Source organism: Balaenoptera borealis, assembly GCF_965194805.1.
Source record: "Balaenoptera borealis genome assembly, chromosome: 12".
NCBI lineage: Eukaryota > Metazoa > Chordata > Mammalia > Artiodactyla > Balaenopteridae > Balaenoptera > Balaenoptera borealis.
In genome coordinates this window covers 93,074,485-93,098,398 of record NC_138869.1, presented here as the reverse complement: position 1 = coordinate 93,098,398, position 23,914 = coordinate 93,074,485, and the positions used below count along the sequence as shown (strand labels likewise).

General features: G+C 38.5%; 1 protein-coding gene and 1 long non-coding RNA gene across 5 annotated transcripts in view; one reads left to right on the top strand and one right to left on the bottom strand.

The window, feature by feature from the left end:
* Positions 1-15,450, bottom strand: part of LOC309607662 — a 39,082-nt gene extending 23,632 nt beyond the window's left edge. Inside the window, exon 1 of the long non-coding RNA XR_014232484.1 lies at positions 2,086-15,450. This is a non-coding gene — a long non-coding RNA (uncharacterized lncRNA). The remainder of the gene's footprint in view (positions 1-2,085) is intronic.
* The window catches only part of CDKAL1 (CDKAL1 threonylcarbamoyladenosine tRNA methylthiotransferase), a 654,356-nt gene that overhangs the window by 251,859 nt on the left and 378,583 nt on the right, over positions 1-23,914 (top strand). The window lies entirely within an intron of this gene.

Here is a 23,914-nt window from a genome sequence, read left to right as displayed (position 1 = left end):
CAAGGCTTTCTTTGTACTTTTATTTTTATAAGTGAATTTTATGGTCTACTGCTGGGCACCATCAGTGCTAGAGTATATCAGCAATGTGATGTGCTAGCAGCCAATTATACTTCCAGTCTATCCATAAACACAAATTGCCATCATTACCTAACAAAGTGTCATCATAGGAAAGAGAGGCAGGGCTCATTAAATTTTCTTAGAGCTTATATCCCAGTTAATTTTAGAAGATGAGACTGTTCTTTCTCGTATTGTTCTTGAAAATAATTAAAATGTATTATATCTAAGTGAATAGAATGAACGTGGTGTTTTTTAAACCTGAATTAAGAATCATACAAAAGCAAATAGATTTCATCAAATTGTATCATCAAAAAACTTAAAAAAAAATTGGTGGCTTGAGTGGTTTTTTTGTTGTTGTTGTTGGTGGTGGTGGTGGTTGTTCCTGGACCTTTTTCATGATACCCATCCTGGTCCTCACATATCCTATAACATTCTCTAGTTATCTTCCACATTTCTTTAACAAATGTTGATCTATCTCTGTTGCTATTTTTGTAACTCAAAAGTCAATGCCTTTTCCTTATGATGAATTAATAAGTATTTATTGTGTGGCTGTTTAACATGTTACATTTTAATTAGTCTAGATACAGGATTCTGGAGGGCAGTGTATGGGCAAGGACCCAACATTCTTTGAGGATAGTACGTGCAATGTACTGTGTGATATTACATGTTATTTTTGCTCATTTCTTAAAACTGACTGAAAGGTAAGTATTACACCATTTTCAATATTAGAAACATGAAGACAAAATCATATCACTAGTTATTGGTATAATTGGAACTGTAATTTAGGCCTTAATTTTCAAAATTTTGCTTATAGCACTACCGACTTAGGATTTTTCAACTTTAGGGTGGTGTGAAGGTGATACGCATTCAGTAGAAACCTTACTTCAAACTTTGCATTTTGATCTTTGCCCAGGCTAGTGGAGGGGGCGCAATGCTCTCTCTCAGTGCCGGGCAACAGAGGCGAGCAGCCCCCAGCCAGCCACGCCATCACGAGGGTAAACAACTGGCACACTTACAACCATTCCCGACCCAGACAACCATTCTGTTTTTTACTTTCAGTACAGAATTCCGTAAATTACATGAGAGATTCAACACTTATAAAATAGGCTTTGTGTTAGATGATTTTGGGCAACTGTGGGCTAATGTAAGTGTTCTGAGCGTGTTTAAGGTCGGGTAGGCTAAGCTATGAGGTTTGGTAGGTTAGGTGTATTAAATGCATATTCTCAACTTAGGATCAATTTATCAGGACATAACCTCATCGTAAGTTGAGGAAGGTCTGTAGTTCTTTTTGTTAGTAAATGTACAAGCAGGGTCCAGCGTAGAGACAGGAGATATATATAAATGTCCTCTATAAAGTCTTCTATAAGGCAACCCATTTTTAAGAGTGGAAGTGGAATTTGCTTAATTAGTTTTTTCTTTAAATTATTTAAATTCTCAGTCATATACTATCTCTTCATCATCATTATAGGTTTAAAACAATTCTCTGTTTGTCAGAAGGTTGGAGAAAGTCATGGTCAAACTGCTTTTATTTTATGCTACTGATTTGTTTTATGTTATTAGATTAAGTAATATGGGGACTTCTAGGTGTTTTAAAAACCTGTCTTAAAAAAATTGACTATTTATTGTTTTTTGAAGGGTAATGATTGATATAAAGTTGTCCTCTATCTCCAGCAAGCACACAAATGCACCATTTGTCTAATCAGCTTTGTGTGACCCAAGAAAGCACAGACTTACTACTGTTATACTGAGAGGTTTTATGCAACAAGGAACTTTATCATAGGATTTTTGTGAAAAAAATTGCTTGATCTTACAGAATGCTTTATGAAAATAATGGTATACTGGATGAACGTGAGTATAACCTGAAGTGCCTGGCTTTCAAAGAAGCTTCCTATTCCTGAAGAAAAGGTCTTTTACTCTTTTCCAAGCCTAGTGCCCCCACTCCCCACCCCCTATCCCATCCCTCCATCCCCACCCCCAGCCCATCCCCGTTCCCACCCCATCTGCATTCCCATCCGCATCAAGACTTACCAAGTAGTCATTACATTATGGTTCATACTGTGGTGTCAGCTTTTCCCAAAGGTACTCCCCTCAAACTACTGAGTCATATCTATGATGATGGCTTATTTCAGAGCTTTCACAATCTCTTGTTTGGTCTTTTGGGGCCAGATGTTATACTGTCACAACCAAGAGTTAGATTATGGTCTTTGATAACATGTCTTAAACTTGGAAGTTAGCACTATTTCTTCACCTGAGGAACGTTTCTGAATTGAATCTTATAAACTGTTCTATGATAGTAATGTCATGTGTCTCAGATTTGTACCTCAGTCATTACTCACATACTGTGGAGCAATAAACTCAAATTATTATAACATTATCGGGTTGTCAGTATTTTAAATAGCAATCCAGTATCAACTAATTATCTTTTTTGTCTGAGTGTTTTGTATTTAAGAAAAGTGATAAGGTTCTTCTCATTAAAATTAAGCTAATGTTACTTTTCTACCTCCTATACTTGAAATCAGTTACTTAGAGGAACTGTAGATCTATATTATAACCACTGAAAATAAAGAAGAGTGACTACATAATTTCCCATTCAGGGCTTCTACTTTATAAGGCTTCATTCAGAATCAGAGTAAGGTTTGTTAGAACAGATGCATTAAAATTACATAAACATTTAAGAATTCATAGTAAAATTCTTATCAATATATTACGCTCTACCAGTACGGTGCCCCTGTTGCTATGAAGTCACAGTGAGATGCTGTGGTACGCTAGGGAGTAGGGAGAGAGGCTCTTTGTTCGTCCTCTAGTGACACATCTTGATGATTGCATATGTTTAGAATGTAGGTTTTATAGAATGTTTTAAAAATCTTTTCATCCTCTTATGTGTTATTAACTAATACAGGATTATGTGTTTCTCCAGTTTGTGGATGATGCAAGTGCTTGATTTATGCTTTATATTAAAAGAATCATTTGGTTGAACTAGAGTTAATAGTGTTTACAAGTGACTCACTTGATCTGGTTGTTGAGAACACTTTCTGACAGTGCCATTTTCAAATGGTGTTTTCTGTATTTTTGGCCTTCATGTAGCTAGCATCTATTGTTGCAGAACTTTGATTTATATGTTTGCTGTTTTATTTCTCCATGTTTTGCATGCTTAAATGTTTATCTAGAGTATATATTTTTTTACCTGTATTGATGGATAGTTTGTTAAAGATGACAGTCTGCTGGGCTATCCAAAAAAGTTTCAGGTAGGTTATAAGCAAACATCTCTTTTAATTTGCTAGGCAAAATAATTAGAGTATATTTTTTGAAAATCTGATAGGTGTGCTTTGTAGGTTTCTTCTGACTCCAAGTCTCTATGAGTATAAGGATTTCGAATTTTTTGAAGAAGTGGCAGACTATTCATTGTTGTTGGCAAATGTATTTCTTGTGGATTCATTTAGGGCTCTATCTCCTGTATTCCTGATGGTCAAACTGATACCTGAACTTTGCTTCACCCCATTGGTGACAGAAAACACCAACTAACTAGATACTATCCTATGGTGACCAGGTGATCTAAATATTCATCTTATGCTGTATTGGAAGCTTTGATCACTAAACAAATGAGATTTTTCTATACTTGAAAAAAACGCAGTGTGAAGATTTATTTAATGTATACGATTTTTTATATATTCTGCTTTACAAATGGATTTTTATGATAGAAATAGGAAGATAGCAGTAAATCCCGTGTCAAAAATGTTTACTTTTCGTTTTGGTTGAATATTTAAGAGGCTATCTCATGGACCTTGTCTGCCCCTATTGGTGATGCCATGAGCTGATATGGAGGCTGCTTAGCTCCTGTAGTTGCCCCGGCTTCCTCTACCCAGAGAACACTACAGGGCTGAACTCTCGGGTGTAGCCTGCCATGGGGGCCAGTGGATTCCCTCCAAGAGTCCGTGCTTGCTTTCTTTTGGGCTCCTCAGAATTCCCGAAAGTAAGCAGAAGTTCTTAGGGATAAAAATGTGTAGAAAGCATTGTCACTGCTCACAGCTCCTCACAAGTAAGGGTTGTAGTAGTGCTGGCAGCAGAGGGTGTAGGCTTCTGACTCTATAATCACACCTCCTTTCGCTGCCTGGGGTGACGCCAGTACATTCAGTCTTGTTGGAGTCGAGTTTTCATGCCTGGAAGCCATCTTCTTTCGCGGTGGTGGTGCTGGAGGATGAGGACGAGGAGGAGGAGCCCTTCTGCTCTGCTTGTTGGTGAGAGTATAGATTGGCAGCCACTGTGTCACTATGGAAAACAGTATGGCGCTCTAGCTGTGTCTACTTAGTGCTCAAAACGTGAACTTTGTAGAGGGTGTGGTACTGGTCTAAGACAAGGTACATGCAGAAATAGAGAGTGTTTAGAAACTTCGTCAGGTTTTTTTGTTTGTTTTGTTTTTGGCACTTTAGATTTAAGTAATGTTACATTGTGTCACACCCTGTGCTTTTATGATACCTCTCGTCAACTTCTAGAGTATGCCTTGATTCTTCTTGGCAATACTTGTGACGTGAAAGCACATCCCTTAGTGACAGGCTGTATTTACTGTAAATACTTTAAAAACTGTTGCTGACAATACACGTCTAATTAATGAATTTTTAAATGATCCCAGTTTACAGTTACTAACCCAAGTTGATTATTTGTTATGACTTAATGAAAGTGTTGCCAAATTCCAAATATGGGTGGTTACATAGGCCCCCAAACCTCCTGCAGTCCATTCTTATGGTATCTCTTTAGGGATTTGTATCTCCTCTCCATTCTGTTTTTTTAGATAAATTTTGGGAGATTACTACCTTACATTACATTATATTTGGGGCAAAGTTAACTGCTTTCTTTTTATTCACACAGGGGACCTGAATTTGGTCCTGGAAAAAGTGTTCTTGCAACATGTAATTATTTAATGTCCTCTTCAAACAGGATCCACGTTTAAGTAGGTGTAGCAACTTTCCGTCTATCTGCAGCCTTTCTCTTTTGAGTTAGAAATGGAGTTCTGTGTAAGAATTGCTCTCAGTGGAAGCCAGTCCCCTGTCCTGGTGACCTCAGCCTGGTTGTCCTGAGGAGAGCGTGGCTGTCCTGAGTTCATGTAAGTGCAGGGGAACCTGCTGAATGGAGAGTCAGTGTGACAAAAGGCTGTGACTTTTTTTCTGCCTAAATATAGTAGTTTCTCACTGTAAGATATTTCATCCTCTGATTTACAGTGTTTCTTTTTGTCTTTCTTTCTTGCTTCCTTTGTGAAACTCGCTATTTTCATGTGTTTTGATTTGGGGGGAAGTTATAAATGGAATTGTGTATTTCAGAGAAGGTCACATTTAGCAGGCATCACTCATCACATGCCTATCTCCCTTTTTTATTTTTAAACGGCACACGATGTCTGACTCGCACGTGGTGTTTCTTGCTTGGCCGGCTGGTGCCAGACTCTGTGTCTTTTGTTTTTAAGAGATAAACGTCTGGTGGTTTTTGTTTTTCTGTGAGACACATGTGAGTCATACTTATCACAAACTATGTCCTTCTTCCAAACCTCTAATTATTTTGGACAACTTATCTTAGTGTCTAGAAGCTAATAGGTTAAAAATTTCAACGTGTGTGTCTGTTTATAAAGGTTTGCTGAATCATCTATACTTTTCATTCCTTCATAGGTTGATACAGTTATATCTTGGTTGAGTATCTACCAATGCTGTTGGCACTGACTTTGTTTTTATACTTCTGTATTGATTGCAAAGTCAGGAAAAGACTTTTTAAAAGAAAGTATTGCTCAACCTCTGTGACTTACATCCTTCTCAGTCACGGGCAGTACCAAAAATCTAGATTTCATTTAATCCTGTGAATTACTCTCTCTAGCTCAGTGGCTCGTAGTTTTAAAAAGCAAACAATACTAATGATCAAAAAAAATCTGAAATATTTCATATAACATTATTGAAAAACTTGTTCAGCATTATCAAACTCATCTTTGTTTCCCCAGTATATTATGACAGGTAGTATGTGTAATGGTTAAGAGAGTGGATTTGGAAGCCGGCCTGTCTGGGCTTATATACTAGCTCCACCACTTAACTGGTTCTGTGATGTTTGTGATATTTGTCAAATCACTTTGTCTCTATGTGCCTCAGAAAAAATAGAGACTAATAATAGTACCTACCTCATAAGGTTGTTTTCAGGATTAAGTTAATATATATAAAGTGCTTACAACAGTGCCTGGCCCTGCCAGATAGGTGCATATAAGTCTTAGCTATCATTAGTAATCTTTGTGATTGTCTAGTTTTACAAATGGTTTGTTAATAACAATAAGAATTTATTTATTATATATTAAAAGTATGTACTAGGATTTATGTTTTTTAAAGTTAAGAATTTCCAGTAGAAACCATTTTTATCTGTAACTCTTAAGAAATAAATTATAGCTAAACACTTCATTATCAAGGACTATTGCAAAGTAGTGTTTTAAACATTAAAAGAAAAAGTCCATGGAGTTGTATGCAAGGCCAAGTAATGTGATTTTGCCTTTTTTAGCATTCTGTGTTCTTTTAACATTTGCTTCAGTTCCTAGTTCAAGACATAAAAACATCTGATTTTGAACAAAGTAGGCACTAAATCTTGTATGTCTTATTATCTAAAACTTCAGTTTTCATTGAGTTACTACTTAAGTTTTCTTGACTGTTGATACACTTCCATATTATTGTTTTAAATACTCTTTTTTTATTGGGAACATTTCCTTGAACATTCACTAGAGTATCAAAAGAAGTTTTTGTTTGTGGTTGGAAAAAATGTCTTTAACCTGCCAACAGAACTTAAAATTGCATAAGAAAATGGGTGTTGATGCTGAGAAATGGTGTGTAGGCAGCAGATCTCTTGTTCTGTCTGAAAACAGTGATGAAACACAAACAACAAATGTGGAATTGCTGCTGCTCTATTTTTGTGTGGGAAAGACAACTTCAGAGTAGGAGAAAACTTTCTGCTGTTTTAATACATCTTTATTATATTTAGGCGTGGGATTTTCTTGGCAATCATTATAGGGATCACGGAAAGCTAATTTCTATAAAAAGTACTATGGTGCCTGTTTCATTATATTTGTGTTGAAATTTAGCAGGAGTTTATAACTTGGGATTCATTGTTGATCTTTAGGTAATCTGTGAACTCTTCAAATTGTCTGTAGAATTTTACTTTGTTTTTGAAGCTTTCATGGTGCATTGTTATCATTAATCAATTTTTTACTCTTTTTTTAAATTGTAGTAAGGTGTATATAACATAAAATTAACCATTTTAGCCATTTTTAAGTGTACAGTTCAGTGGCATTAAGCACATTCATATTTTTGTGTAATCATCACCATTGTCCATCTCTAGAACTTTTTGATCATCCCAACCTGAAACTCTGTACCCATTAAACAATGACTCTCCATCCCCTCGCCTGCCCCAAGCCCCTGGCAACCACCATTCAACTTTCTGTGTTTATGAACTTGACTACTCTAGGTACCTCAAATAAGTGGAATCATACAACATTTGTCCTTCTGGTTCATCCATGTTGTAGCATGTGTCAGAGTTTTATTTTTTAAGGCTGAATAACATTCTGTTTTATGTTTATGTATTCACCTGTTGATGGACATTTGGGTTGTTCTACCTTTTGACTGTTGTGAATAATACTACTATAAACATTGGTGTACAAGTATCTGTTTAAGTTTCTGCTTTCAATTCTTTTGTATATATACCCAGAAGTGGAATTGCTGGATCATATAGTAATTCTGTGTTTAATTCTTTCAGGAACCAGCATACTGTTTTCCACAGTGGCTATACCATTTTATTACCACCGTCTACAGAATTTTGTATTGTGTACATTTTTCTTGAGAAGTAATTACGAGATTTCATCAAAGCCTCAAAGTGAGCCATTGCCCTAGTATTTAGTCCTTATCAGGTTTAATTCCTACATACCTAATACAATGAATATTGTATTACAAATATTAGTTTTATTAGGCCACCTACTTGTTTCCTCATTCCACCAAAACTTCCTTGGGAAGATGAAATGCACGGCATTACCTTTCAACTTCAGTCATATAAGTTAACATCAAAATAGGTAACCGTAGGACTAGGTAGACTCTTGTGTTCAAGTAGTCCTGAAGAACAGAATTATTTTTCAAGCTCACCAAAAGACTGAGATGACAAAACACAAAAAGTAACATCAAGTATTTTATCTCAGGTCCTTCTATACTGAGAGTATGGAAGTGGACTGACATTAATGATTTTGATTTCTCAGATTCGTGGAAGAGAACTGTGGGTCAACAAATACTACTGTGTACCTTTAAGTATATGGATAAACTGTTTTTAATGTGAATCTGATAATGAATTTATGTAAATATTTTAACAGTAGTTTTGTTATTCTTTACTTTAAAATGGATTATTATCAAACAATGACATTATCATAGCTGAACATTTTTTCACATAACTTTAGAATGAGGGCTAACAAAAATAAATTAATTGATTGATTGTAGAGGTATGACTCCCTTTTCACTTTCTCCAGACAAAAGAAACCCAATGACAAAGAAAAGTCCAACAATATCTTTTGTCTTATATCCCTGTAGCACTTGACAATGATTATATGAAGTCGAGCATGATAATTTGAGATACTATTCAATATTCTTCTGTTCATTATACTTTATTTCCTAAGGCAGAGAAATTGTGCCATAGAAGATTTTTTTTTTTTAATAAATGAATTTTAGAATCATATATTTTGGGACCAAATTTAAAAATCCAAAACAAACTAAATAAAATTGCATATGACATCTAATATAATAAGGCTGCGGTACAAGAAGTTGTCTCCCCCAGCGTCAGTGGTGAGGCTACCTCAATCCACCTTTCCTCTTCTCCCGTCAGGATTTCTGTTGTTGATGGGACTGGGGCCCATCTCAGTATTGTCTTTGGGCAGGAGAAAAGGTTGACAACAAGCAGTACAGTTAAACTGCATTTTAGGAAATATGCTTTTTTTTCTTCTTCAAATTAATTAGCTGAATCACTGGGTCTTCGTTTCTTATTTGTAAAATGAGAGGATTGATCTAGAAGGGTGTACTTGCTGACGTTCTTTCTAACTCTGATTTTCTTCTTTGTGTGTGTGGGGTGGCGAGGGAGTATGATCCTGGAGTCTTAGAAACACTCCAAATTCTGAAACCTTGCAAATTCCCCAAATAATCTTTGTAGAGTTTTGATAATATGTCTATGCTGTAATTCTTTCCTAGTTTGAAGGCAGGGACTATCCATCTTGTAAACCTCATATCTCCCAATATAAGGCATTTCTCAAAGTTGGCACCTAGAAAAATTGCAAATGCAAAGAAAATTGTTCATGTTAAGGAAGGTATAAAATTATTGTGGCAGACACCATTTAATTGGTTCTTTGAAGCTCTTAATGGATTTTGGTGCATATATTGGTTATTTGCATCCATATATTTCAACTGCAGATCATAAATAACTTAATGATAATGAAATATAATGACTTGCATAATGCAAAGTTAAGAGATACACCTTAATCCAGTGGTTTTGTTTGCATTTTTCTGTGTTATTTTTGGCAACCTTCCTCTGGCTTTCAGACCCTCAAACGGTCTTGAGTGCAAACCTGTATTTCATTATCTCTAAAAGAAAGGAGCTGTTTTTAAGAACAAAATCTTTTCCCCAAAGTCTCAGTGCATTTTATTGATATGAATTTTATCCTTGTACATTTCTGAACTAATTCCAGTTTCCATAAGAATGCCATGTGCTGATTGCCTTAGTTCTGAGTTCCTGAACTTATTTATTGGAAAAGGAAAAGGGATTTCTCTGTAATCATGCCCTACTGTAAAATTGGTGCTAGAGCTGGTTTCTCTTGGGTTTTATGGATGACATGAGGGAGGAATCGATTCCTGAACAAAACCAATGTTCTTTGAGGAAGGGGAGTGGGCATAAGTCCAGGGCGGAAATCTAACAAGATGCCCTATAATTCACCCTTTTCACTCCCAGACTTCCTCTTATACATGTTCTTAACTAAAATTTGCCCTTCAACGAAACACCCTCACCACCTCCCAAAACAAGGACATTTCAAAGTCTTATCCAGTTCCAAGACCAGGTCCTCTTTCTCGGGTCTGATGGAACCCCTCATGGTCTTGCCACCTAAGGCTGAAGAATAACTTCCGTATGTCTGTTCATAATGCTGGAGCAAGAGCAGGATGACAGCGATAAAAGTTCCCATTTTTAAAGGAAGATAGTGGAAAACTACACACATTGGCCACTCTTTCATAGTCCAGGAACGGCGAGTACTCCCTATACCGGCAGGAAGTTAGTTTCTTAGTCAGTGTATTTGACAGCAAGCGATTTTTACCTCTGAGCGTATCTCCTTTTTCCTTGTCTTCCATAGCACATCTGGGATGGCCTCTGGGAAGGACTGTCCATTTGGGAACTGCAGCTTCTAGAAGCTGTCCTACAGTGGACATGACGTTGAAGGGAAGGTTCCTTCAGAGCAGTGGTTTTCCGTGTGGTCTCAGGACCGGCAGCACTGGTGTGACCTGGACAGCAGGTTCTTGGCTGTCACCCCAGACCTGCTGAATCAAAATAGGGGCTCCCGCAACCTGTCCGCTCACAGCACCTCCTGGAGCATTGGGTCTACCGAGTTTTAGAACCGTTGACATAGACATTCAGCAGGTTTTGTGGTTTCTTTGGCAGATTAGCTCCCTTAAAATCTAAGTAGACTACTGGTCTGTTTATGGTCAGGTGCATTTGCAGTAACCAGAGTCATCCTTTCTGAGCCTCTTAGGGCATGAAGCCTCCACCCAGGCCCTGGGACCTTAATTTAAAGGCCACTGCCCCATCTTGGCCTCTGCTTGCTCCTTGCCCTTAGGCTGCATTTCAAATACGTTTTCACAATGAAGTGTATTGTCTGCTTTGTTAGGCAAGGGCAGGCCTAGTGGCTGGAGGTGCTGGACGGACAGCTCTGGGGGTGGGGTTAGGTGTCTTCTAGGCTCCAGTCTCATCCCCAGTGGAATCTAACTTCCCAGCCTCTCTTTTCACAAACCTTAGCTTGGCTTTCACAACTTGGCTTTTTGTTTGTTTGCTTGGTTTTTGTTTTAACTCTGCTGGAGTCCATGTAACCAGACTTTTAGCTTATTTGGGTTATAGAGGCAGAGAGGGCCTCTTATAGCAAAGATCTTTTTTCTCCCCTCTCTGCTTTTACCCTAAGCTTATCTTTATCTAGGCTACAAGTAAGCAACACATGTCATCGTTCTTAATTTCTGTACCGTTTTAAGTTTCTTTTACCTGAAGCAGCCAAGTAATAAATGCCTGGAGTAATCATGAAGGCCTTATTAGCTCATTGGTTAAGAGTGCTGATGTTCAACTCTCCCTTTTGGGGTTAGAAACATGTGCCACTAACAGGGACAGGAGGCAAACAAGAAAAAGCAAGTCCTTTCTCTCTTGTTCAGCCTTCCTGTCTCCCTCTTTTGCCCCCGGCTCTCATGGCCTCACTGGGACGAGTTTGGCAAAGCGTGGAATCTATAGACTAGTGCTCAGCAATAAAAAGCAGTGAGCTCTTGATACACTCCGCAATATGGATGAAAAAAGCCAGACAAAAAGGAGTACATACACTATGTTTCATTTATATAAATCTCTACAAAACTAATTTATCGTGAATACCAGTTTATAGTGAAAGAAAGAACAGGTACTAGGTACTGGGTGGGGAGGTGACAAAGGGACTGGAGGGAAAGATGATAGAGAGACACAAGAAACCTTTGGGGTTGATGTATTTATATGTTAACACTCAGCAAATTGCACATTTTAAATATGTGCAGTATATTGTATGTCAGTTTTACCTCAATAAAGCTATTAAGATTATTAATATACTTACTCATTAAAATAATACCTATTCAGCAATTAAACAGGGCCTCCTCCTACCCACTAAAAAAAAAAACAAAACATCCAACCCCTTCAGTATTCTTAAAAGTAAAGAGGTGGGTGCAAACATTACTTCTGGCTTTTAATTAGTCTGTGTCCTGTAAACCGTTTTCAACCTCAGTTTTCTTCTCTGAAAAACAGAGCTTTTACTACCTGCAAGGAGGCTGGGAGAGGGAACGCTTTGTGAGCTTCGAGTTCACACTCTTCTCTCCTTCCTTCCTTCTTCTGAGTGTTGAAAAGATACCCCGTGGGATCCCGCTCTGGCCTCCTTTTCCTTCTGTATAATGGAAAGGTAAGGTGAGGTTAGATGGCCCTTGAACAGGCCACACATGCATTATTTGGTTGTGAATTTGTTGAGTAGCTGTGTCATTAGTTTGGAGATGCCCTCAAGAAATGGCAGTGGGAAAAGAAGAGCCTTGAAGTAAATCAAAAGGATGATCGTGTTTCAAAGGCTGTTTGATTTGCTGAATTTCAGTCAATAGCTTACAACACATGTAATAAATGTGCATATTATAAAAATATCTTCTCTTAGAAATAAAAAGGCAGCAGCACCACCAAGGCAATCATATCTAGAAACTCAGCTTAAACTGCAGCTCTTCTGTGGCAAGTTAAATGGCTTTACAGTAGAAAAGAAATAGATGCTCTTGTTCCTGTAGTACGTGTTCCACTGGGGGATGCATCTGATGAGCTGTGACTTTGAAGGGTCTACAGCTGTTGTAGGTTAACATTTTTGTAGCTAACGAACTACTTTTCTTGAAATAAGGACAAAAAAAAATGTTTATTTTCTCGGCAGTTAAAAGATCCAAAAATGTAAATAGTTTCTTTTTTTTTTTTAGTCTAATTAACATAAAAGGAACATATTTTAATGATATTTTATTTTTATTTTTCTTTAAATTTTATTATTATTTTTTTTAACATCATTATTAGAGTATAATTGCTTTACAATGGTGTGTTAGTTTCTGCTTTATAACAAAGTGAATCAGTTATACATATACATATGTCCCCATATCTCTTCCCTCTTGAATCTCCCTCCCTCCCACCCTCCCCATCCCACCCCTCTAGGTGGTCAAAAAGCACCGAGCTGATCTCCCTGTGCTATGCGGCTGTTTCCCACTAGCTATCTATTTTACCTTTCATAGTGTATATATGTCCATGCCACTGTCTCACTTTGTCCCAGCTTACCCTTCCCCCTCCCCGTATCCTCAAGTCCATTCTCTAGTAGGTCTGCATCTTTATTTTATTCCTGTCTTGCCCCTAGGTTCTTCTGACCATTTTTTTTTTTTTTTAGATTCCATATATATGTGTTAGCATATGGTATTTGTTTTTCTCTTTCTGACTTACTTCGCTCTGTATGACAGACTCTAGGTCCATCCACCTCACTACAAATAACTCAATTTCGTTCCTTTTTATGGCTGAGTAATCTTCCACTGTATATATGTGCCACATCTTCTTTATCCATTCATCTGCTGATGGACACTTAGGTTGCTTCCATGTCCTGGCTATTGTAAATAGAGCTGCAATGAACATTTTGGTACATGCCTCTTTTTGAATTATGGTTTTCTCAGGGTATATGCCCAGTAGTGGGATTGCTGGGTTGTACGGTAGTTCTATTTTTAGTTTTTTAAGGAACCTCCATACTGTTCTCCATAGTGGCTGTATCAATTTACATTCCCACCAACAGTGCAAGAGGGTTCCCTTTTCTCCACACTCTCTCCAGCATTTATTGTTTGTAGATTTTTTGATGATGGCCATTCTGACCGGTGTGAGATGATATCTCATTGTAGTTTTGATTTGCATTTCTCTAGTGATTAATGATGTTGAGCATGCTTTCATGTGTGTGTTGGCAATCTGTATATCTTCTTTGGAGAAGTGTCTGTTTAGGTCTTCTGCCCATTTTTGGATTGGGTTGTTTGCTTTTTTGATATTGAGCTGCATGAGCTGCTTGTATGCTTTGGAGATTAATCCTTTGTCAGTTGCTTCATTTGCAAATATTTTCTCCCATTTGATGGTTGACTTTTCGTCTTGTTTATGGTTTCCTTTGCTGTGCAAAAGCTTTTAAGTTGCATTAGGTCCCATTTGTTTATTTTTGTTTTTATTTCCATTTCTCTAGGAGGTGGGTCAAAAAGAATCTTGCTGTGATTTATATCATAGAGTGTTCTGCCTATGTTTTTCTCTAAGAGTTTGATGGTGTCTGGCCTTACATTTAGGTCTTTAATCCATTTTGAGTTTATTTTTGTATATGGTGTTAGGGAGTGTTCTAATTTCATTCTTTTACATGTAGCTGTCCAGTTTTCCCAGGACCACTTATTGAAGAGGCTGTCTCTTCTCCACTGTATATGCTTGCCTCCTTTATCAAAGATAAGGTGACCATATGTGCTTGGGCTTATCTCTGGGCTTTCTATCCTGTTCCATTGATCTATATCTCTGTTTTTGTGCCAGTACCATATTGTCTTGATTACTGTTGCTTTGTAGTATAGTCTGAAGTCAGGGAGCCTGATTCCTCCAGCCCCGTTTTTCTTTCTCAAGATTGCTTTGGCTATTCGGGGTCTTTTGTGTTTCCATACAAATTGTGACATTTTTTGTTCTAGCTCTGTGAAACATGCCATTGGTAGTTTGATAGGGATTGCGTTGAATCTGTAGATTGCTTTGGGTAGTAGAGTCATTTTCACAATGTTGATTCTTCCAATCCAAGAACATGGTATATCTCTCCATCTGTTTGTATCATCTTTAGTTTCTTTCATCAGTGTCTTATAGTTTTCTGCATACAGGTCTTTTGTCTCCTTAGGTAGGTTTATTCCTAGGTATTTTATTCTTTATGTTGCAGTGGTAAATGGGAGTGTTTCCTTAATTTCACTTTCAGATTTTTCATCATTAGTGTATAGGAATGCGAGAGATTTGTGCGCATTAATTTTGTATCCTGCTACTTTACCAAATTCATTGATTAGCTCTGGTAGTTTTCTGGTAGCATCTTTAGGATTCTCTATGTATAGTATCATGTCATCTGCAAACAGTGACAGCTTTACGTCTTCTTTTCCGATTTGGATTCCTTTTATTTCTTTTTCTTCTCTGATTGCTGTGGCTAAAACTTCCAAAAAAATGTTGAATAATAGTGGTGAGAGTGGGCAACCTTGTCTTGTTCCTGATCTTAGTGGAAATGGTTTCACTTTTTCACCATTGAGGATGATGTTGGCTGTGGGTTTGTCATATATGGCCTTTATTATGTTGAGGAAAGTTCCCTCTATGCCTACTTTCTGGAGGGTTTTTATCATAAATGGGTGTTTAATTTCGTCAAATGCTTTCTCTGCATCTATTGAGATGATCATATGGTTTTTATTCTTCAGTTTGTTAATATGGTGTATCACGTTGATTGATTTGCGTATATTGAAGAATCCTTGCATTCCTGAGATAAACCCCACTTGATCATAGTGTATGCTCCTTTTAATGTGCTGTTGGATTCTGTTTGCTAGTATTTTGTTGAATATTTTTGCATCTATGTTCATCAGTGATATTGGCCTGTAGTTTTCTATCTTTGTGACATCTTTGTCTGGTTTTGGTGTCAGAGTGATGGTGGCCTCATAGAATGAGTTTGGGAGTGTTCCTCCCTCTGCTATATTTTGGAAGAGTTTGAGAAGGATAGATGTTAGCTCTTCTCTAAATGTTTGATAGAATTTGCCTGTGAAGCCATCTGGCCCGTGGCTTTTGTTTGTTGGAAGATTTTTAATCACAGTCTCAATTTCAGTGCTTGTGATTGGTCTGTTCATATTTTCTATTTCTTCCTGGTTCAGTCTCGGCAGGTTGTGCATTTCTAAGAATTTGTCCATTTCTTCCAGGTTGTCCATTTTATCGGCATAGAGTTGCTTGTAGTCATCTCTCATGATCCTTTGTATTTCTGCAGTGTCAGTTGTTACTTCTCCTTTTTCATTTCTAATTCTATTGATTTGAGTCTTCTCCCTTTTTTTCTTGATGAGTCTGGCTAATGGTTTATCAATTTTGTTTATCTTCTCAAAGAACCAGCTTTTAGTTTTACTGATCTTTGCTATCGTTTCTTTCATTTCTTTTTCATTTATTTCTGATCGCGTCTTTATGATTTCTTTCCTTCTGCTAACTTTGGGGTTTTTTCTTCTTCTTTCTCTAATTGCTGTAGGTGTAAGGTTAGGTTGTGTATTTGAGATGTTTCTTGTTTCTTAAGGTAGGCTTGTATAGTTATAAACTTCCCTCTTAGGGACCCTCTTTGGGTCATTGTGTTTCATTGTCATTTGTTTCTAGGTATTTTTTGATTTCCTCTTTGATTTCTTCAGTGATCTCTTGGTTATTAAGCAGTGTGTTGTTTAGCCTCCATGTGTTTGCATTTCTTACACATTTTTTCCTGTAATTGATATCTAGTCTCATAGCGTTGTGGTTGGAAAAGATACTTGATACAATTTCAGTTTTCTTCAATTTACCAAGGCTTGATCTGTGACCCAAGGTATGATCTATCCTGGAGAATGTTCCATGAGCACTTGAGAAAAATGTGTATTCTGTTGTTTTTGGGTGGAATGTCCTATAAATATCAATTAAGTCCATCTTGTTTAATGTATCATTTAAAGCTTGTGTTTCCTTATTTATTTTCATTTTGGATGATCTGTCCATTGGTGAAAGTGGGGTGTTAAAGTCCCCTACTATGATTGTGTTACTGTCGATTTCCCCTTTTATGGCTGTTAGTATTTGCCTTATGTATTGAGGTACTCCTGTGTTGGGTGCATAAATATTTACAATTGTTATATCTTCTCGGATAGATCCCTTGATCATTATGTAGTGTCCTTCTTTGTCTCTTGTAATAGTCTTTGTTTTAAAGTCTATTTTGTCTGATATGAGAATTGCTACTCCAGCTTTCTTTTGATTTCCATTTGCATGGAATATCTTTTTCCACCCCCTCACTTTCAGTCTGTATGTGTCCCTAGGTCTGAAGTGGGTGTCTTGTAGACAGCATATATATGGGTCTTATTTTTGTATCCTTTCAGCCAGTCTCTGTCTTTTGGTTGGAGCATTTAATACATTTACATTTAAGGTAATTATTGATATGTATGTTCCTATTACCATTTTCTTAATTGTTTTGGATTTATTATTGTAGGTCTTTTCCTTCTCTTGTGTTTCCTGCCTAGAGAAGTTCCTTTAGCATTTGTTGTAAAGCTGATTTGGTGGTGCTGAATTCTCTTAGCTTTTGCTTGTCTGTAAAGCTTTTAATTTCTCTGTCAAATCTGAATGAGATCCTTGCTGGCTAGAGTAATCTTGGTTGTAGGTTTTTCTCTTTCATCACTTTAAATATGTCCTGCCACTCCCTTCTGGCTTGCAGAGTTTCTGCTGAAAGATCAGCTGTTAACCTTATGGGGATTGCCTTATGTGTTACTTGTTGTTTTTCCCTTGCTGCTTTTAATATTTGTTCTTTGTATTTAATTTTTGATAGTTTGATTAATATGTGTCTTGGCGTGTTTCTCCTCGGATTTATCCTGTATGGGACTCTCTGTGCTTCCTGGACTTGATTAACTATTTCTTTTCCCATATTAGGGAAGTTTTCAACTATAATCTCTTCAAATATTTTCTCAGTCCCTTTCTTTTTCTCTTCTTCTTCTGGGACCCTTATAATTCGAATGTTGGTGCGTTTAATGTTGTCCCAGAGGTCTCTGAGACTGTCCTCAATTCTTTTTTCTTTATTCTGCTCTGCAGTAGTTATTTCCACTATTTTATCTTCCAGGTCACTTGTCTGTTCTTCTGCCTTAGTTATTCTGGTATTGATCCCTTCTAGAGAATTTTTAATTTCATTTATTGTGTTGTTCATCTCTCTTTGTTTGCTCTTTAGTTCTTCTAGGTCCTTGTTAAACGTTTCTTGTATTTTTTCCATTCTATTTCCAAGATTTTGGATCTTTACTATCATTCTGAATTCTTTTTCAGGTAGACTGCCTATTTCCTCTTCATTTGTTAGGTTTGGTGGGTTTTTGCCTTGTTCCTTCATCTGCTGTGTGTTTCTCTGTCTTCTCATTTTGCTTAACTTACTGTGTTTGGGGTCTCCTTTTCACAGTCTTCGGGTTCATAGTTCCCGTTGTTTTTGGTGTCTGCCCCCAGTGGCTAAGGTTGGTTCAGTGGGTTGTGTAGGCTTCCTGGTAGAGGGGCCTAGTGCCTGTGTTCTGGTGGATGAGGCTGGATCTTGTCTTACTGGTGGGCAGGTCCACGTCTCGTGGTGTGTTTTGGGATGTCTGTGGCCTTATTATGATTTTAGGTAGCCTCTGTGCTAATGGATGGTGTTGTGTTCCTGTCTTGCTAGTTGTTTGGCATAGGGTGTCCTGCACTATAGCTTGCTGGTCGTTGAGTGGAGCTGGGTCTTGGCGTTGAGATGGAGATTTCTGGGAGATTTTCACCGTTTGATATTATGTGGAGCTGGGAGGTCTCTTGTGGACCAGTGGCCTGAACTTGGCTTTCCCACCTCAGTGGCACAGCCCTGATGCCTGGCTGGAGCACCAAGAGCCTGTCCTCCACATGGCTCAGAATAAAAGGGAGAAAAAAAAGAAAGAAAGAAGAAGATAAAATAAAATAAAGTCACTAAAAGAAAAAAAATTATTAAGAAAAAAAATTATTTTGCGTAAAAAAAAAAAACAAATTAAAAAAATGGACAGACAGAACCCTAGGACAAATGGTAAAAGAAAGCTATACAGAGAAAATCACACACAGAAGCATACACATACACGCTTGCAAAAAGAGAAAAAGGGAAAAAAATATATATATATTGTTGCTCCCAATGTCCACCTCCTCAATTTGGGATTATTCGTTGTCTATTCAGGTATTCCACAGATGCAGGGTACATCAAGTTGATTGTGGAGATTTAATCTGCTGCTCCTGAGGCTGCTGGGGGAAATTTCCTTTCTCTTCTTTGTTCGCACAGCTCCCGGGGTTCAGCTTTGGATTCGGCCCCGCCTCTGTGTGTAGGTCGCCTGAGGGCGTCTGTTCTTCGCGCAGACAGGACGGGGTTAAAGGAGCAGCTGAATCGGGGGCTGTGGCTCACTCAGGCCGGGGGGAGGGAGCGGTACGGAGGAGGCGGGGCGAGCCTGCGGCGGCAGAGGCCGGAGTGACGGTGCACCAGCCTGAGGCGCCACGTGTTCTCCCGGGGAAGTTGTCCCTGGATCACGGGAGCCTGGCAGTGGCGAGCTGCACAGGCTCCCGGGAGGGGAGGTGTGGAGAGTGACCTGGGCTCGCACACAGGCTTCTTGTTTGCGGCAGCAGCAGCCTTAGCGTCTCATGCCCGTCTCTGGGGTCTGTGCTGATAGCCGCAGCTCGCGCCCGTCTCTGGAGCTCCTTTAAGTGGCGCTCTGAATCCCCTCTCCTCGCGCACCAGGAAACAAAGAGGCAAGAAAAAGTCTCTTGCCTCTTCGGCAGCTGCAGACCTTTTCCCGGACTCCCTCCAGGCCAGCTGTGGTGCGCTAACCCCTTCAGGCTGTGTTCACGCCACCAACCCCAGTCCTCTCCCTGCAATCCGACTGAAGCCCAAGCCTCAGCTTCCAGCCCCCGCCCGCCCCCGGCAGGTGAGCAGACAAGCCTCTCGGGCTGGTGAGTGCTGCTCGGCGCCGATCCTCCGTGTGCGAATCTCTCCGCTCTGCCCTCCGCACCCCTGTGGCTGCGCTCTCCTCCGTGGCCCCGAGTTTCCCCCCTCTGCCACCCGCAGTCTCCACCCGCGAAGGGGCTTTCTCAGTAGTTTCTTTGAGAATTTACCATGTGTTATATATGTTTTAGTTGCCTTTAATATTTTTCTTTTATCATGGTGGAATTTAGATGCCTTAGGATATGATATTTGGTAATGGATATCAGAACATCAGTAAAATCGTGTATATTAGTCTAGCAAATTTTGACTTTGTATATCGAAGTTGGATGATCTAGGGCTTCTTGGTTTCAAATCCTAGCCTCACACCTAATTAGTAGCCTTTACTAAGTTACTTAGCCTCATTCTGCCTCAGTTTCTTCATGTGTAAAAGAAGGTCGATAAAAACATGAACCTCACAAGGTTGCTCTAAGGATTAAAAGTGATTTAATACATCTAGAGTGCTTAGTGCCTTGCAGACAGTAAGCCTTGTGCAACTGTTAGCCTACTATTATTATTATGTCAGCAATAGTGTTGTGTTTTTAAGAATCTGTACTTGATGCTAACACATATATATGGAATCTAAAAAAAAGATGGTTCTGATGAACCTAGGGGAGGGACAGGAGTAAAGATGCAGACGTAGAGAATGGACTTGAGGACACGGGGAGGGGGAAGGGTAAGCTGGGATGAAGTGAGAGAGTGGCATGGACATATATACACTACCAAATGTAAAATAGATAGCTAGTGGGAAGCAGCTGCATAGCACAGGGAGATCTGCTCAGTGCTTTGTGACTATCTAGAGGGGTGGGATAGGGAGGGTGGGAGGGAGATGCAAGAGGGAGGGGATATGGGGATTATTTATACATATCGCAGATTCACTTTAATATACAGCAGAAGCTAACAACGTTGTAAATCTATTATACTCCAATAAAGATATTAAAAAAAAATCTGTACTTGAAAGATTATTTCTTTGCACACTGTATACAAATTGAACAATTTAAAATAAGATGTTTATTAGTTTGGAAATCGAGTTATTGGGGAACATTGTGAGGCTTTTTAACACATATTAGCAGATTTGTCTTCAGAAAAGTTATACTAATTTGTACTCTCATCAGCAAACTCTAGAGCCCCTGGAAATGGAATTACTAAGCCAAATTAGAATGATTTTATCTTGATAAATTTTAAAATGAACCAGTTTTCCCTATTTAATGTAGAAAAAAAAGTTAAATAGGACAGGAGATATTTGGAAATATAAGAAAGAATTTTCCAGTAGGATCTGTTGGAAGCCAACAAAATAAACATTTAAAGGTAGGTAAGAAATCTACTCTGGGAAATACTAATAAACAGCATTTCCTATCATTTGTTTTGTACTCTTTGGGAGTTGTGGGCGCTCAGGTACCTGGTCTGATCTCCAACATTTGGATAAACTATCTTACTATATTGCATCGGTTGATTCTTTTAAACAAAGGTAACATTCCAGGGCTTCCCTGGTGGCGCAGTGGGTGAGAATCTGCCTGCTAATGCAGGGGACACGGGTTCGAGCCCTGGTCTGGAAGGATCCCGCGTGCCGCGGAGCGGCTGGGCCCGTGAGACACAACTGCTGAGCCTGCGCGTCTGGAGCCTGTGCTCCGCAACAAGGGAGGCCGCGATAGTGAGAGGACCGCGCACTGTGATGAAGAGTGGCCCCCGCTTGCCGCAACTAGAGAAAGCCCTCGCACAGAAACGAAGACCCAACACAGCCAAAAATAAATAAATAAATAAATAAAATTAAAAAAAAAAAGTAGCATTTCGTACCTTTGTGTCTGCCTGTATGACTAGCCCTACCGGGGAGCCAGAGGCTTCTTAGGATTCACTTTTGCCTCCATCAAAGGGTGACTTCTTTAGGATCATATACTCCATGCGTATCCCCATCTCTTGGGAAGGAAGTTCTCCTTAACTGGTATATGGCTTGTCTGTAAAACATTCTCCTTCAGTGTTCCCATTCGAGTTTTTGAATTGAAATATTTCTTCCATTTGAGGTTCATTTTTTCTTCTTTCATCCTAATGTTTCTGAAAACAGCATGATTCTTTAGAAAGGATTAAATTCTATATTTAATTGGGATAGCTTTTATCACTCCTTGTCCCAGAAAAGAAAGAAAAAGAGCTTTTATTGAATCAGTAGGGGTTCTTACAATCATTCAAGGAAATAGGTGTAATATGTGTGAAGGAGAATGCTGTACACTAAACAAACCATTGTGCACCTGAGGCTTGAGTGGGAAAAGCTTTCCTCTTGGAGGTTTTGGTGGTTGGCTTGATAGCTAGTGACTTTACATTAGGCACCTACTGGTCCCCTCATTTTTTGGGGGGGGCGTATGCTGCACGACGTGGCATTTAGGATCTCAGTTCCCCAACCAGGGATCGAACCCGTGCCTCCTGCAGTGGAAGCACTGAGTCCTAACCACTGGACCTCCAGGGAAGTCCCTGGTCCCCTCATTTTATCTCTGATATATGGTATTTTGTCTTGGCCCTGCTTTAGAATATAATCGCCGAAGGATCGCCGAAGGGGAGAGATAGGCATTGGATTTTACTTATTTGATTATTATAATGCTAATTGGAATTGTAGCTCTCACATTTAGAGGATTTGTTGAAGTGAAAATGGTGGGTAATTGGGAATTCCCTGGCAGTCAAGCAGTTGGGACTCCCTGCTTTCACTGCCAGGGGCCTGGGTTAGATCCCTGGTCAGGGAAATAGAATCCCACAAGCCACATGGTGCGGCCAAAAAAACCAAAAAAAAAAAACAGAGTTGGGTAATTGCATAAATGCTTAGGCTTTACTTTTCCATTTCAATTTAAAACACCTCCTCTCTCTTCATTATGTAATTACACCATTATTTGACCCAAATAATTTATTTTCCTACACAGGTTAGAAAATTATCTGAGTTTAGCTTTCTAGTTTCAACACAGTTGAAATATAAGACTTTTTTTTTTCTGTTCCCAGGATGTTTTGACCCATGTTCGAACAATACCTTTTATCCTAGGCGCCAAAATATGGTACCTGTTATATGTTATAGAATTAGTTTTTGCCAGTGTTTCCTGTGAGATTTCACGCCGGCAGACGTCAGCCTCCAGAGCCACTAAGGAAGCAAAAACAATACCTCTCTGCTGATACTCCTTTACTTTTCAATATAGTCCTACATGGCAGAATTGTATTTTAAAAGGAAGAATTATATGTATATATTTATAAACCTAAATATACACATAATATATAAACATAATATATATGTAAATGTATATATGATTTACACACCCACTATATAAATAAAGTCCCCTACCATGGTAGCAGATAAATAGTTGCCATCAGAGTCCCTGTTTCTTTTTCAGCTTGGACATTCATAAGTTAATTCAGATCAGCAGCACAGAGTCACTTTGTATGGGTTCTCCAGTTCTAATGGCCAATCAGGTAGTTTTGCTTCACTAGCAAATATTATTTGGTGGCTACAGCTATCTCCACTGCGGTCTTTGAAAGGTATAGAGATAATAGCTTAGTCTTAATTGTTTGTACTGCTGTCATTGTTTTATAAAACTAAAAATAACAATGTAGGTGGAATAAAAGAAAATTTTTGGAAAAGTATGTGCTCTGTGGTTGTCAGAATTTCCTCATCATTCACCATGCTATTTTGGTAAACACATTCAGAAAACAGTTGTTGCTGTTATGGGGGTGGGACTTTGTCCCCCAGGGAGTAAACCACTAGCTATAAATAGAACACATTGAAAATCCAACTGTGATTATTATTGTTGCTTATTAATTATATTCTGTGTTTGTATCAGTTGGCATGTTACTCGATTTAGGCTAATATTCAGTTAAAGCCATTTTTCTGCTATTTTTGCCTGTACCTCTTCAATTCTAAAGATTATCGTAGACCAGAGAAGACATAAAGATGGCCAAAAAGCACATGAAAAGATGCTCAACATCGCTAATTATCGGAGAATGGAAATCAAAGCTACAATGAGGTATCACCTCACACCAGGCAGAATGGCCACCATCAGAAAGTCTACAAGCAATAAATGCTGGAGAGGGTGTGGAGAAAAGAGAACCCTCCTGCACTGTTGGAAATCCACTTCCAGAAATATAAAATTGTCAAGCACACAGTGAATCACATACATACAAGTATAACCTGTTCAGCTCAATTCAGGACTACTTGAAACTGTGTGTGTCAGATATCATCCATTTAAAGTTACTTTTCCCGTGAGAATATCAAGCTTTTATTTTATGTGACTTCTAGGTTATAATGTTATTATGTAAACATTCAAGGAATGGAGTGATAAATTACTCCTATTAATAATAATAATAGCTGCTAACATTGTTGAAGTG